Below are 13,514 nucleotides of genomic sequence, written 5' to 3' on the forward strand. Positions count from 1 at the left end.
GATAAGTGAATTCTATTCATTCGTTCTATCCATTAAGTTCTGAAAATAGCTTTAAAATGCTGTGGCAAGTATATTTTGCCTCTCCAATAATTAAATGAAAGCTGTGACAAGTTGTCAATTTTCATAAATGGATATTTTATTTCTAGTGTGCCTTTGGTGCAGAATGCATAAATTAATAAATTCCATTGTAATAATGATAGGAAAAAGACTTTGAATGCTCCTCATATTTTGGATACCAAAACCCTCAGTAAAGAATGTCACATCCATAGTATTAAAAACCATACGTTACTCTGCATCCTGCATGATTTGGAAGCAGGTACACCAATGTAATGAAGGTACAATTTCTGTTGGCTAATATAACACCAGAATTCCTCTCTCTGGTCAGCATTATACTCTCATAGCTTAGCCTTTGACTATCTTAAATTCCATTGTTCATATCGCTGTGGTAAACTATTTGAAATGGTTATTCCCTGGGGAGCTTTATTTACTTGCTCAACTGTTTGGAAGTCTGTTAGAGTAAAGATCAGATGCACTGAAACAAATCTCATTACTTTAACCAGCCCAGCAAATTCTTTTCTATCCTTTCTTTATTGACTTCTCTTCAGCTAGAACTAATACATGTACGGCAGGTGGGCAGGCATATCCGCCTCAGTTTGCACTCTCAAACTTAAAGCAAGCTTCGATAAATCATGCAGCTTTCCTTGGAAAACAGGCAAAACCACAGGGTTTTTTTTAAAGAATAAGCACATTAAACATTGGGCACTTGTGTTTTTGTTCCCTCTTTTCTGAAAGAATGATATCTCTGGAATCTGAAGAGAATTACGGTGACAAAAAAACTGCTGTGAAATTTTAAGGAAATCTATACCTTATAATCTGTCAGCATTTGCTATGATGAGACAATTGGTTATGGTGATTGGATTTTGCCTCCTTAGAAGATTCAATGCAATAGATATATAAAAGATAAGGTGTACTGAACAATTTATCTCTCATGAATATGCTAACATTATTCAAATACAGGGTGCTATGCAATTTTGGTTCTACTCGTAGTTCCTTGGAAAAAGTAACAAGATGACGTAGATTTAAATATCATTCCTCTACGAATACGATTGGTGCTCATTCACACAATGTGCAGGACAGGACTCCGTAGCTGTAACACTTTATTCTGCATCCTGTTATTGTTTTCCCTTGTACTTTTGTAATGAAATGATCTGTGTGGATGGCATGCAAAACAAAGATTTTGTACATGTGACAATAATAAACCAATTTAAATTATTAGTGTTTGGATTCATTATAGAAGCCAATTCAAAATTAAGCATAGGTGTATCTGAAATGGATCCAGAGTGCCAATCTTCCTTAATGCAATGTTCTGGGGTCGTGGAGGGGGGAAAAAAATCAGGTTTTCATTAGGTAAACTTTAAAGCATTTTTGTTTGAGGGATAAAAATGACTGTGCTTCAAAACTTCTTGACCTGTTTACCACAGTGGCAGTAATTCATAAAAAGTGCAGCAAGCTGAGTGTTACACAGTAAAAACTAACTGCTCTCTTTTATTGAGAACGAGACAATGTTGTATGTACTGCATCTATCAAAGTGAACAAATCCAGGGTAAGTCATGAACCTTTACACAGCAGGGTGCGGAGCACACTGGATACCCTGTGTTCACCAAACAAGACGTTTTTTTTTTGGCCAGCCAAAAGCACTCCACTTACAGCGAACCTCATTCTCCTTCCACTTTGTTGCAGTGTTGCAGCTGACGGTAAATTGCTCCCTCGGAAAGGAAAATAACGTTAGCAAACGTTTTCGGATTGAATTTCACAGCCTTCTGCTCTCTGTCCCCAACCCCCTACTATTAGCCAAGATGATTTGTGCTCAGGGGTCCGTGACCCAGGGATGCATCAAACAGAGAAGCAGGGAAACACTTGAAGGTTCAGAGGAATGGTGGATGTAACTGACCAGTGTAAGACAATGCAGATGTTTCCGATCAGAACTGCCCACCGATGACAGGAAAAGCCACTGCAAAAGACAGACCACTTTGATTCTCAACCCCCTTTTTACACACAGTTAGTGCTTCCATTTCAGCTCTGGCTATTGGGGGTTCTTACAAACCATTATTAAACCTAATGCTCTCTGCCTAAAAATGATCATGCAAAGCTCAACAAATCAATCTTCAGCCTCATGACATTTCCCATCAAGGCGAGGGAAACAGTCAGGGTTTAGATCTTTTGTTAGTGTGTTATTAATCTCCAGGAGAGTAGGTGGGGAATCACAACTCAATGAGTTCTGCTTCTGCAAGGAAAAGCTGTGATGAAAACTTAAGTCTGCTTCATTGCACATCACTGGCAAATGGTAATATTAAAAAGAGCTAAATCCCTTCTATTTACTACTATCTTTAACTGCAGTTACCTCTGTTTTGTCTTGTACAAGTGCTTATACCAAATACATGCAGGTTGATTCCTGGGATGAGTGGCTTTCATGTGAGGAGAGATTAAGTCTGTTTGGGCTGTGCCCACTGGTGTTTGGAAGAATGAGAGCTTACCTTATTGAAAGAAAAAGGGCCTGAGTTTGGTAGTCAGGGAAGATCCTGAGAGACTGTTTCTTCTGGCTGGGGAGTCCAGAGCTGGGAGGTATAGAGTCAGACTATGAGGGGGAATTTCTTTTACTCGTAGGGCTGTAGGTCTATGAAATTTTCGACCCCTGAAGACTGTGAATGCTCTGTTTTCAAACGTGAGACTTATAGACGTTTGGACACTAAGGGAAACAAGGGATGTGAGGATTCCGTGGAGGTACAGGATAGGTCAGACAGAATCATGGAAGATTTAACACATAGGAGGAGGCTATTTATCCTATCATCCCACCAATCTTTATCGATGCACCATAGAAAGCATCCTATCTGGATGCATCACGGCTCGGTATGGCAACTGCTCTGCCCGGGACCGCAAGAAACTGCAGAGAGTTGTGGACACAGCTCGGCACATCACGGAAACCAGCCTCCCCTCCATGGACTCTGTCTATACTTCTCACTACCTTGGTAAAGAAGCCAGCATAATCAAAGACCCCATCTACCCCGGAAATTCCCTCTTCTCCCCCCCTCATCAGGCAGAAGATACAAAAGCCTGAAAGCACGTACCACCAGGCTCAAGGACAGCTTCTATCCCATTGTTATAAGACTATTGAATGGTCCCCTAGTACAATAACATGGGCTCTTGACCTCACAATCTACCTCGTTATGACCTTGCACCTTCTTGTCTACCTGCACTGCACTTTCTCTGTAGCTGTGACACTTTACTCTGCATTCTGTATTGTTTTACCTTGTACTACCTCAATGCACTGTGTAATGAATTGATTTGTATGGACGGTATGCAAGGCAAGTTTTTCACTGTACCTCAGTGCAAGTGACAATAATAAACCAATTCCAAATCCAATTCCAAGACTGAGCCAGTCAAAGAAGAGCCTCTCAGACTAATCTCCCCAGGAATGTAAGTAGCTGCAGAGAGTAGCGGACTCAGCCCAAGACATCACGGGCGCATCCCTCTCCACCATCAGTACTATCTGTATGAGGCACTACCTCAGGAAGGCAACATCTATCATCAAAGATCCTCACCATATGGGCCATGCCATCACAATTGTTCTAATTGTAAAAACTGTGTATAGTTTATGTGAATGCTGCTTATATACTGTGTACCTGTGACAGTGCTGCAAGTAAGTTTTTCATTGCACCTGTGCACACATGTAAGAGATAAGATATCTTTATTAGTCACAAGTACATCGAAACACACAGTGAAATGCATCATTTATGTTGAGTGTTCTGGGGGCAGCCCGCAAGTGTCGCCACGCTTCCGGCGCCAACATAGCATGCCCACAACTCCCTAACCCGTACGTCTTTGGAATGTGGGAGGAAACCGGAGCACCCGGAGGAAAGCCACGCAGACACACGGGGAGAACGTACAAACTCCTTACAGACAGTGGCGGGAATTGAACCTGGCTCTCTGGCGCTGTAATAGTGTTATGCTAACCGCCACACTACAGTGCCTGCATGTATTTGTGCATCTGATAATAGACTCAACTTTGATTTTGACCTCTAGCATAGGTCTGTTACTCTGCAAGTCACAGTTCTTCAGCACACATCCAATTGTTTCTTAAGTTGTTTAGGCAATGGAAGAAACCTATCCTCATCTCTCCTTCAATTCTTTTTACCAATTATTTTATATATATGCCTCTTAGTTTAGACCCCTCAGCTAAGGGAAATAGATCCTTCTTATTTACTTTATGTGGGCCCCTCATGATTTTATACACTTCATTTCTGTCTCCCCTCAATCTCCTCAGTGGAAAAGATAACGATCCATGCTAAACTTAACTAAACTCTTCTGATCCTGGCAGTATCCTCGTCAAGAAGCAAACAATCTGCTGGAGGAACTCAGCGGGTCGAGCAGCATCCGTCAGGGGAGAGGAATTGTTGATGACTCCCGTCGAAACCCTGCAGTAGGACACGGTTTCCACCCAAAACATCAACAATTTCCTCCTTCCCCACCCCTCCCCCCGACAGATCCTGCTCGACCCACTGAGTTGCTCCAGCAGATTGTCTGTTGCTCTAGATTCCAGCATCAGCAGTTTCTGGGTCTCCAGCATCCTTTGCACTCCCTCTGGTACAATCACACCTTTCCTGTAATGTCACTGGAACTGTGTTCAGTGCCCAATCTGCAACCTAACTCACGTTGTATACAGTTCCAGCATCAACTCCCTGTTCTTATATCTAGGAGCTCAATGCAAATTGGTTCAGGCACCGGTGACAGCAAAGGGCAACCTGCTTTCTCTTATATTATTACGATGTTATCTAATTACCTACAACGATGTCACGTTGAATTTAATAAATTATTGAAATCTTATGATATAGTATCTCACATTCCTCTAGAATTTCATCCAAGAGTTGGACCCTAACTTTTTCTTCAAGCTGTCACCGTTTGCTTTGTTTATTCCTGTAGGTATAATTAACAATGGATGTGAGAGACACCCCATCATGACTTGTCTACACACACAGTGGTGATACATTTTCCTTTCGCAGGTCTTCATCTTCTTTTGAGTAAATATCAGATGCTGTGTAAAATTTTGCTTTTACTCATTTAATGCACATGCATGGCATTCGATTTTTGGGCATTTAACAAAGGGAATTACTTTCTGAAGGGACAATGATGGTTGTTACGTAGCTAGGCACTACAACGCAGTGGAAGTAACAGCTCCAGAGACATCAGGAAGATGAATAACCAGTCACTATTATTTATTTTTCAAGTATATCTGAAACAGATCATTAGCCAAACTGCTGTTATTAGAATTAAGCCACTCTGATGTACATCTGAAGTGTAAAAGACAGGAAATGCTGGAAAAACTCAGCAGGTCAGGCAGCATCTGTGAAGAGCGAACAGTCAGCTTCTGATGAAGGATTGCAGACCTGAAAGGTTGACTGTTTCTCTCTCTATGGATGCTGCCTGATCTGCTGAGGTTTTCCAGCATTTTCTGTTTTTATTTCAGATTTCCTGCGTCTGCAGTTTCGTTTTTGATTTTCATTTGGTGTGAAAGACAGCACTCCCTCTGTGCTGCACTGAAACATACACATGGCTCATAGTAAAATTCAGCCTTCCTTCCATGGAGCAGATTAGTATCAATTGAGGTGATATAATATACCTAAGGACACTGCACAGGGCTTTGGAAATGTCTTGTGCAACATAGTGGTGTAGCTTCGCAGCTCCAGTGACTCACAGTTTGATCCTCACCTCTGGTGCTGTCTATGTGGAGTTCGCAAGTTCTCCCTGTGACTGCATAGGTTTCCTCTGGGGTGCCCCAGTTTCCTCCCACATTCGCAAAGACATGCAGGTTGGTAGGTTACTTGGCCCTAGTGTGTAAGGTGGTAGAATCTGGGGAAGCAATTGATGGGAATGTAGAGAGAATAAGTTACAGGGGAAAACTTAGTGGGAGAATGGGATTACTCTACAACTGGCATAGACTCGATGGGCTGAATGGCCTCCTAATATGTCGTGAGGGGATCTGAAATGTTGAAGAGTTTTATGGTTTAGAAAATACCCCACTGGACAGCCCTGTTGTTCAACGAATAACTGTGCTCATCAATTTTTAATATTTTATTAAAACAAATCACTTAGGAATTAATGAATATAAAGTTCAAGCTTGTTAATGAGAACTATGATATTACAACAGCCTTGTTAAGAAAACTCAGTTTATCAGTCCCAGCAGAATCTCTGTGTATTTTGGTGAATTATGATAAATCCTTATTAATAAATACCTTGGTCTATAAAGTTTGTAGACCCCAGTGAGTTCTTACTAACAACTTACCCTTCTACTGGCACTTGGTTAGATTAGGCTGTTGTCTTCAATTTATCCCCGAGTGTGTAATGAATCCCCAAACTTGCAAAACTGGTTTAAAAATCAAGGTGTATTGCCTTTCTGTACAGATTGTTTTTTTTAATGAACTCCGTCATTTATTTTGTACACAATTACTTTTATCTGGTGGGATTAATACCGTGGAAAAAAAATGTGAATTTTGAAACTGAAGTGAGCAGTGATGTTGCTTGGATGAAGCTGCTCACATTACCTATACCATTCAGGCAGATTGGTTTGCCATGTATTTATGGTGGTACTCACAGCAACGTTGACAACAAATCTCCAAGAGAGGAAATTTGAGATGGAAATATTGTGTGCAGTTCTAGTCGCCCCATTACAGGAAGGATGTGGAGGCTTTGGAGAGGGTGCAGAGGAGGTTTACCAGAATGTTGCCTGGATTAGAGGGTATGAGTTATAAAGAGAGGTTGGACAAACTTGAATTGTTTTCTCTGGAGCGGCAGAGGCTGAGGGGAGACCTGATAGAAGTTTATAAAATTATGAGAGGCAGAGATAGGGGAGGAAGTCAAACTCTTTTTCCCAGGATAGAAATGTCAGGTACTAGAAGTCATGCATTTAAGGTGAGAGGGGGAATGTCTAAAGGAGATATGCGGGGCAAGTTTTTCACACAGATGGTGGTAGGTCCCTGGAACGGGCTGCCAGGGGTGGTGGTGGAAGCAGATATGATAGTGGCGTTGAACAGGCTGTTAAGTAGACACGTGAATATGCAGGGAATGGAGGGATGTGGATCATGTGCAGGCAGAGGAGATTTAGTTTAATTCAGCATCATGTTCGGCACAGACACCGTGGGCCGAAGGGCCTCTTCCTGCGCTCTGCTGCTCTATGTTCTATGAAGAACACTGGAGATCAGGATTGAACCCGGGTCGCTGGAGCTCTGAGGCAGCAGCTGTACCAGTTACACCACTGCGGCGTCTCACCATCCGTTAATATTAGGAACATGAGAAGCTAAATGTGCTGCTTCAGCACATTCAAAGGGCACTGCAAGGTGCCTTGTAATATCTGGCTTCACACTGTATTGGAGTCACATGGTGTCAACCCTAAATTCCTTGGGATAGCCCATGAGGGTCTCATTAAATGTCTTCAATGCACTCCAGAACACCTGTTGCCAGTCACTTCAGCTCCCCCTCCCACACTATCACTGATATGTCAGTCCTCGGCCTCCTCCACTGCCAGGAGAATTCCAAGTGCAAACTGGAGGAACAGAACCTCATTTTCCATCTTGGAACCTTGTAGCCTAATGGCATGAGTATTAAATTCTCCCACTTTAGGTAATTCCCACACCCCTTTCCCACAACTCCCTCCCCTTTCCCCCCCACCATGCTTCTTCCCTTTCCTATCCTAGCCTCTTTTTTTCTACATTTTTCTCTCCTTACCTTTGACCCATCCCCTGGTGGATCTGCTCTCCCCTTCTCCCCCGCACCTGCCCATCACTATCTCTTACCTGCATCTCCCCATCACCACCCTGTGCCCACACCACCTCCCCTCTTTTGTCCACCTATCACTGCTCTGCTTTTTGCTCCGATGTATTGGGCTTCCCCTTTTCCTATCTTCAGTCCTGAAGAAGGGTCCTGTCCTGAAATGTTGACCGCCTGCTTTTCTCCACGGACGCTGCCTGGCCTGCTGAGTTCCTCCAGCATCATCGTGTTTTTCACTCCAGAATAAGATTGATTGTTACCTTGCAAAATCACTTTATGACAGTACATGGTGTCAGTATAGTAAAGCACACCACCCCTGTTATTGGTTCCATAGAACCACATAACATTCTAGCCGAGAGAAGACCCAGAAGAGTTTTACTGAAGTGTCTGCATGGATGATCAATTTCTGTCAGGGGGTTAGACTGAAGGAGCTCTTGTTGTTCTCTCTGGAGCAAAGAAGGTTGAGAGGAGATACGAAAAAGGTGGACAAGGTCATGACTTATTTACATCGGGCAAGCAGTGGGAAACTGTTCCCATTACCTGATACTTCAAGGGGCAGGGGACACACATTTATCGTATTGGACAGATTTTTTTGCACACACTGAGAGGTTCTGATCTGGAATTTGCTGCCCATTGTGGGTAGGGGGAGGGGTCCTCCAAATGGGAATTGGAGAAGCATTTGAGTGGAAATATTTCACAGAGCTACAGGGAAAAATTGGAGCAATGGCATTTGATGGAACAGGTCTATCAGGAGCTGGCAGAGACCTAATGGACTGAATGATCTCCTACTGACACGTGGGGCATAAGAACATTGGAAATAAGAGCAGAAGGAGGCCATTTGGCCCCTCATGCCTGCTGTACCAATGAGGAAGATCATAGCTGATCCCTCACCTCAATCCCACTTTCCTGCACTAACCCCATATCCCTTGTTTTCCGTTATCTCCTCCAAATCTATCATCTATCAGGACTGAGCATTTTCTTTGCTGTTAAGTGATTGCAGCTAAATGATTCCATACATTCCTGTCAGACTCAGTCAGATATGGAATCATGTTGACGTTTGAGTAAGTTTAAGGACACTGTGTACTTGTCTAGAATTGATGAGAACTCACTGCAGCAACCGAGAGAGGTTGTCACCACAGTGTATGAATTCATACTCACTCTCAGTTACAGATAACATAAGGATCAACTACTGTGTGCAGGTCTGTGCAGCGGATCATATTGTTATATTAGCCTTGCAGGCAAGTGCATATTTACCATAACTTTGCTTGAACTCCAGAGATCAACTTAGGAGGATAGCTTACAAAAACCAGAGTAGTTTTCGAGATATCAAGAGGAACTGATTATTCAGGTGGAGAGAAGTTATCCACATTGGTGGGGGTGGTCTTGGAATAAAGAGCCAAGTCTAAAACCTTTGACCCAAGACTTCAGATGTGGAGTTAGGAAACTTCTACGGAGAGTTGTTGAAATTTAATACTTTCTGCCACAAATGGCAATTGACACAGAGTTGATCGCTAATCTTAAATGCAAGATTGATAGACTTTTGATAACAAAAGATATTAATTAAGGAATATTGGAGAAGGTGGATATATGGAATTATGTCATACATCAACCTTGATATCAAGTGGTGGAACAGCCTTCAGAGGTTACATAGCTTTGGTGTCATGTCCTGTGTCAAGCACTTTGATGAGGGTTCTATTTGATGTACAAGCATGCTACATACAGATGGAATTATGTACCTACCATGCAGAATTTACAAAATTTGAACAAAGTATCATAAGTAAAGATATTACATAACTGGCAATATCTTTAGAACAGACAAAAACCAGGGAGAGGAAGATATAAGACTTCCGAGTTTGAATTTATCACCATAGTTGTGACATCGGTGCATGAAGCCATTCTGAAACACAAAGGTGCAATAAATCTGCAAATTATTTCTTTCAAATGTCTTTGAAATACTGACCTTACCAAGAAATATTTCGACATGAAGAGTGCATGATCTACTGATTCAATTTTATGTTTTTTTTTGTTTGGCACCAATAACGGGTGAAAGTGCTGGCCAAAATGTATAAAAAATTGCATTTGTATGTCACCTTTTACAAACCTTTCCTCATGCCCCCAGACACTCTACAAGCATCAAAGTATTCCTTAAAATGTAGCCGCTGTTATAGGATATGGGTGGCGCAGTGGCGCACTGGTAGAGCTGTGGTCTCACAGCGTCTGAGACCTGGGTTCAATCCTGAGCTTGGGTGCTGTCTGTCTGGAGTTTGCAAGCTGTCCCTTTGACTACATGGGTTTCCTCCAGGTTCTCCGGTTTCCTCCCACATCCCAAATATGTGCAGGTTGGTGAGTTGCCCCTAATGTAGGTGAGTGGTAGAATCTGGGAGGAGTTGATAAGAATGTGAGGAGAATAGAAGTGAGATTAATATAGGATTAGTGCAAATGAGTGGTTGTTAGTCAACAGGGACTTGGTGGGCCAAATAAGCCTCTCTATGACTCTCTGAGATCAGAACAAGCATCCCCAAAACAGCAAAGAATCATAAATCGAATGGCACCAAAATAGCCCCTTTGGCCCACCGTTTCAATGCTGTCCATCAATTACCCATCTACACTGATCTCATTTACATGCCCTCGATCTCATTTACATGCCTTGCCAATTGGAATTGGAATTGGTTTACCGAGGTACGGTGTAAAACTTGTCTTGCATACCGTTCGTACAGATCAATTCATTACACAGTACAGGGTAAAACAATACAGAATGCAGAGTAAAGTGTCACAGCTACAGAGAAAGTGCAGTGCAGGTAGACAATAAGGTGCAAGGCCATAACGAGGTAGATTGTGAGGCCAAGAGTCCATTTTATACTAGGGAACCATTCAATAGTCTTATAACAGCGGGATTAAAGCTGTTAAAAAATTAAACTGATAAAATTAAAGTGCTCATCTAGGTATTTCTTAAATGCATTGAGAGTACTCAGGCTGTGCATTTCAGAATTCACTGGGTGAAAAAAATCTTCCTCAGATCTCCTCTAAACCTCTTGCACTTCCCCTCACCCGCCAGTCTCTTTCACAAAATGTTATTGCAGGGTAAGTATAGGCAGAGCGCGAGCAATTGCTCCTCTGTGAAGTGTTGCAACTCTCTATGCTGAGTTCTCCCCGTGACTGTATAGGGGTTTTCTCCCACATCCCAAGTACGTGCTCGTTGGTAGGTTAATGGCCGCAATAAATTGCCCCTAGTGTGTGGGTGAGTGGTAGGACCCGGGGGGAAGTTGATGGGAATGTGGGGAGAATAAAATGGCACTCGTGTAAATGGGTGTTTGACGGTTGACTTGGTGGTCTGAAACACCTGCTTCCCTGCTGTATGACTCAATGACTCTTTGAGCTGCCAAATGAACAAAGGTTGCAATTATGCGCACTGCCCTTTTGGTAGAAAGAGTGCAAAGTGTGAGGACTGTGGTATAACTTAGGATTTTCAGGCTATATCTGGGAACCCACTTCCCCCCACCCACTGACTAGTGGTTACCTAGTGAGGCAAACAGCTTTAAAAAAAATCCAGGCGATGGCTATTTTGAGGCCAATTCTATAAAGGGAGCCAGACAACAACCATAATGGTCAATTTTAGAGTACCTATCTAATGGGGAACTTACGCACGTCTGGAAATCACAGGCATTGCAGTCCTTGGGGCTCGATCAAGGCTCCTGACCATCAGAAATATGAACCCAAATGTGAATTGACATTTAGTCACTCCTTTGCTTTGCTCTTTAAGCTTTGGTTTCGATAAGTGTGAGCAAGAAAGGTGTATCCAATGTCCTGGGCAATAATTGTCTCCCTGTCAACATCACTTTAAAAAAATATCTGGTCTTTATCACATTTCTGTTTACGGGAGCTTGCTGTGCGCGAATTGGCCGCTGTGCTTTCGACACAAGCAGTGACTGCACTTCAACTGTTTATTTGACCGGAAAGCTCTTCAGACTTTTTGAGAGCGGAGTGATGCCATAAATGCAAGTGTTTCTTCTAGGTTCAGTCCACTTAGGTTTGGCTGGGAACTTGGCTCAGTATGATCACCACTTATTCAGTGTTCTTTTACTTCTTAACAGTTTATGACGACATAAAAATTTGAAAGTAAAACAGCCAGAAATTAGCGGGAGATTGTGCTATATTTTTTACTTTTTCTTATGTGTGTCTGGGAATTAAATTTCGTCTAGGACCTGGAAGTAATTTACCAGAATTTTTTCCCTTAATATTTCTATAAAGCTGATGGAATTACTTACTTCCTTAATTATATGTCACTTTTGTTGTTAATGATACTTTCATATGGCATGTAATAATTTTTTAAAGATTTATGTAAATGTCATACCTTCTGGATGCACTTGAATCATTCAAGTTCTGTTTAGTATTTATTTTACACTAATTTCTAATTAGTGAATGTAATTATAGCCTATTGAACACCAATAAAAACAGAAAATGCTGGAAAATGTTCAGCAAGTCAGGTAGCATCTGTGGAGAGAAAATCTGAAATAAGATTTCCGGTCTATGACCTATCATCAGCAAAAGGCTTGTGTTTTTCCATGTACAGAATAATCATTTTGGATTTCTTAAAAAACTTCTCCACACAGATAATTGCTGTTATTTTCCTTCATTGGAATCTTTCAAAATTATACTATTAGATGTCTACAAAATATTTTGAATGCCGTCTGAGCATTTTAAATAATGATAATAATATCAAAGCAATTTAGGCAGTTTGGCCCATTGCATCCATATTGAATGGTAAAAAGTGAATGGGGCTCATCCCATTTCACATCTCTGACATGTGCTGGGCGTCAAGGACTTAAAATCAATGTACTGATGACAGCTGAATGTATTATTTAGTCGTAAAAGCAAAATCAACTGTCTGAGTCATAGGAATCATACAGCATGGAAACAGGTATTTGGCCTTCTGAGTTCATGCTGACATCACCCACTGACTCAATCCTGCACTAATCCCATTCTATTTTCCCTATGTTCCCGATAACTCCCCTCAGTTCATACCACTCACCTGTACATTTGGGGCAATTTACAGTGGCCAATTAACCTACCTACTCACATGCCTTTGGGATGTCGGAGGAAACTGGAGCACCCAGAGGAAACCCACACAGTCAAAGGGAGAATGTGCAAACTTCACAAAAACAGTACCAGAGGCCAGGATCAGACCTGGATTTCTGGATCTCTGAGGCAGCCAACTGCACCACTGTGCTGCCGCTGTCTTTGAAGGACAGTGGGCCAGATTTTGTTGGACCCATCCTGAGCCTAGCCATGGGTGGAGTAGGTCAAACTGGGCTGACCCTGCGTTCAAACTAACCTTTCAGAGCCAACATACTGTTGTCCCTGGGGATAGAGCACACATGAACGGCAACTTGGCAGTGGAAACAAAGGCCTTACCCACAGACCATCTTGATAGTCTGACAGCTCGTGTTGTCAAAGGCTCCTTCACTGTTTCCAAATGTCTCTGAAACAATTAAAAATGATTCAAAAATACTATTAATAAAATTAAACTTGCACAAAAGAAAGATTTAACTGATATGAATTGAAAAGATTGCTATTAAACAAAATAATAAACAAACCACTTACCTTCAGCTTTTTATCAAAGGACACATTGACATCCATTCATTCATTTTTTCCTTGTTGCAGTATGCAGCATGAAGTCCAGAGCCTGCTACTTCATG

At 42.0% G+C, this 13,514-nt stretch overlaps 1 protein-coding gene across 1 annotated transcript in view; it reads left to right on the plus strand.

Moving 5' to 3' along the window:
* The window catches only part of lmx1bb (LIM homeobox transcription factor 1, beta b), a 202,861-nt gene that overhangs the window by 41,639 nt on the left and 147,708 nt on the right, over positions 1 to 13,514 (plus strand). The window lies entirely within an intron of this gene.

Source organism: Pristis pectinata, chromosome 23 (genome assembly GCF_009764475.1).
Source record: "Pristis pectinata isolate sPriPec2 chromosome 23, sPriPec2.1.pri, whole genome shotgun sequence".
NCBI lineage: Eukaryota > Metazoa > Chordata > Chondrichthyes > Rhinopristiformes > Pristidae > Pristis > Pristis pectinata.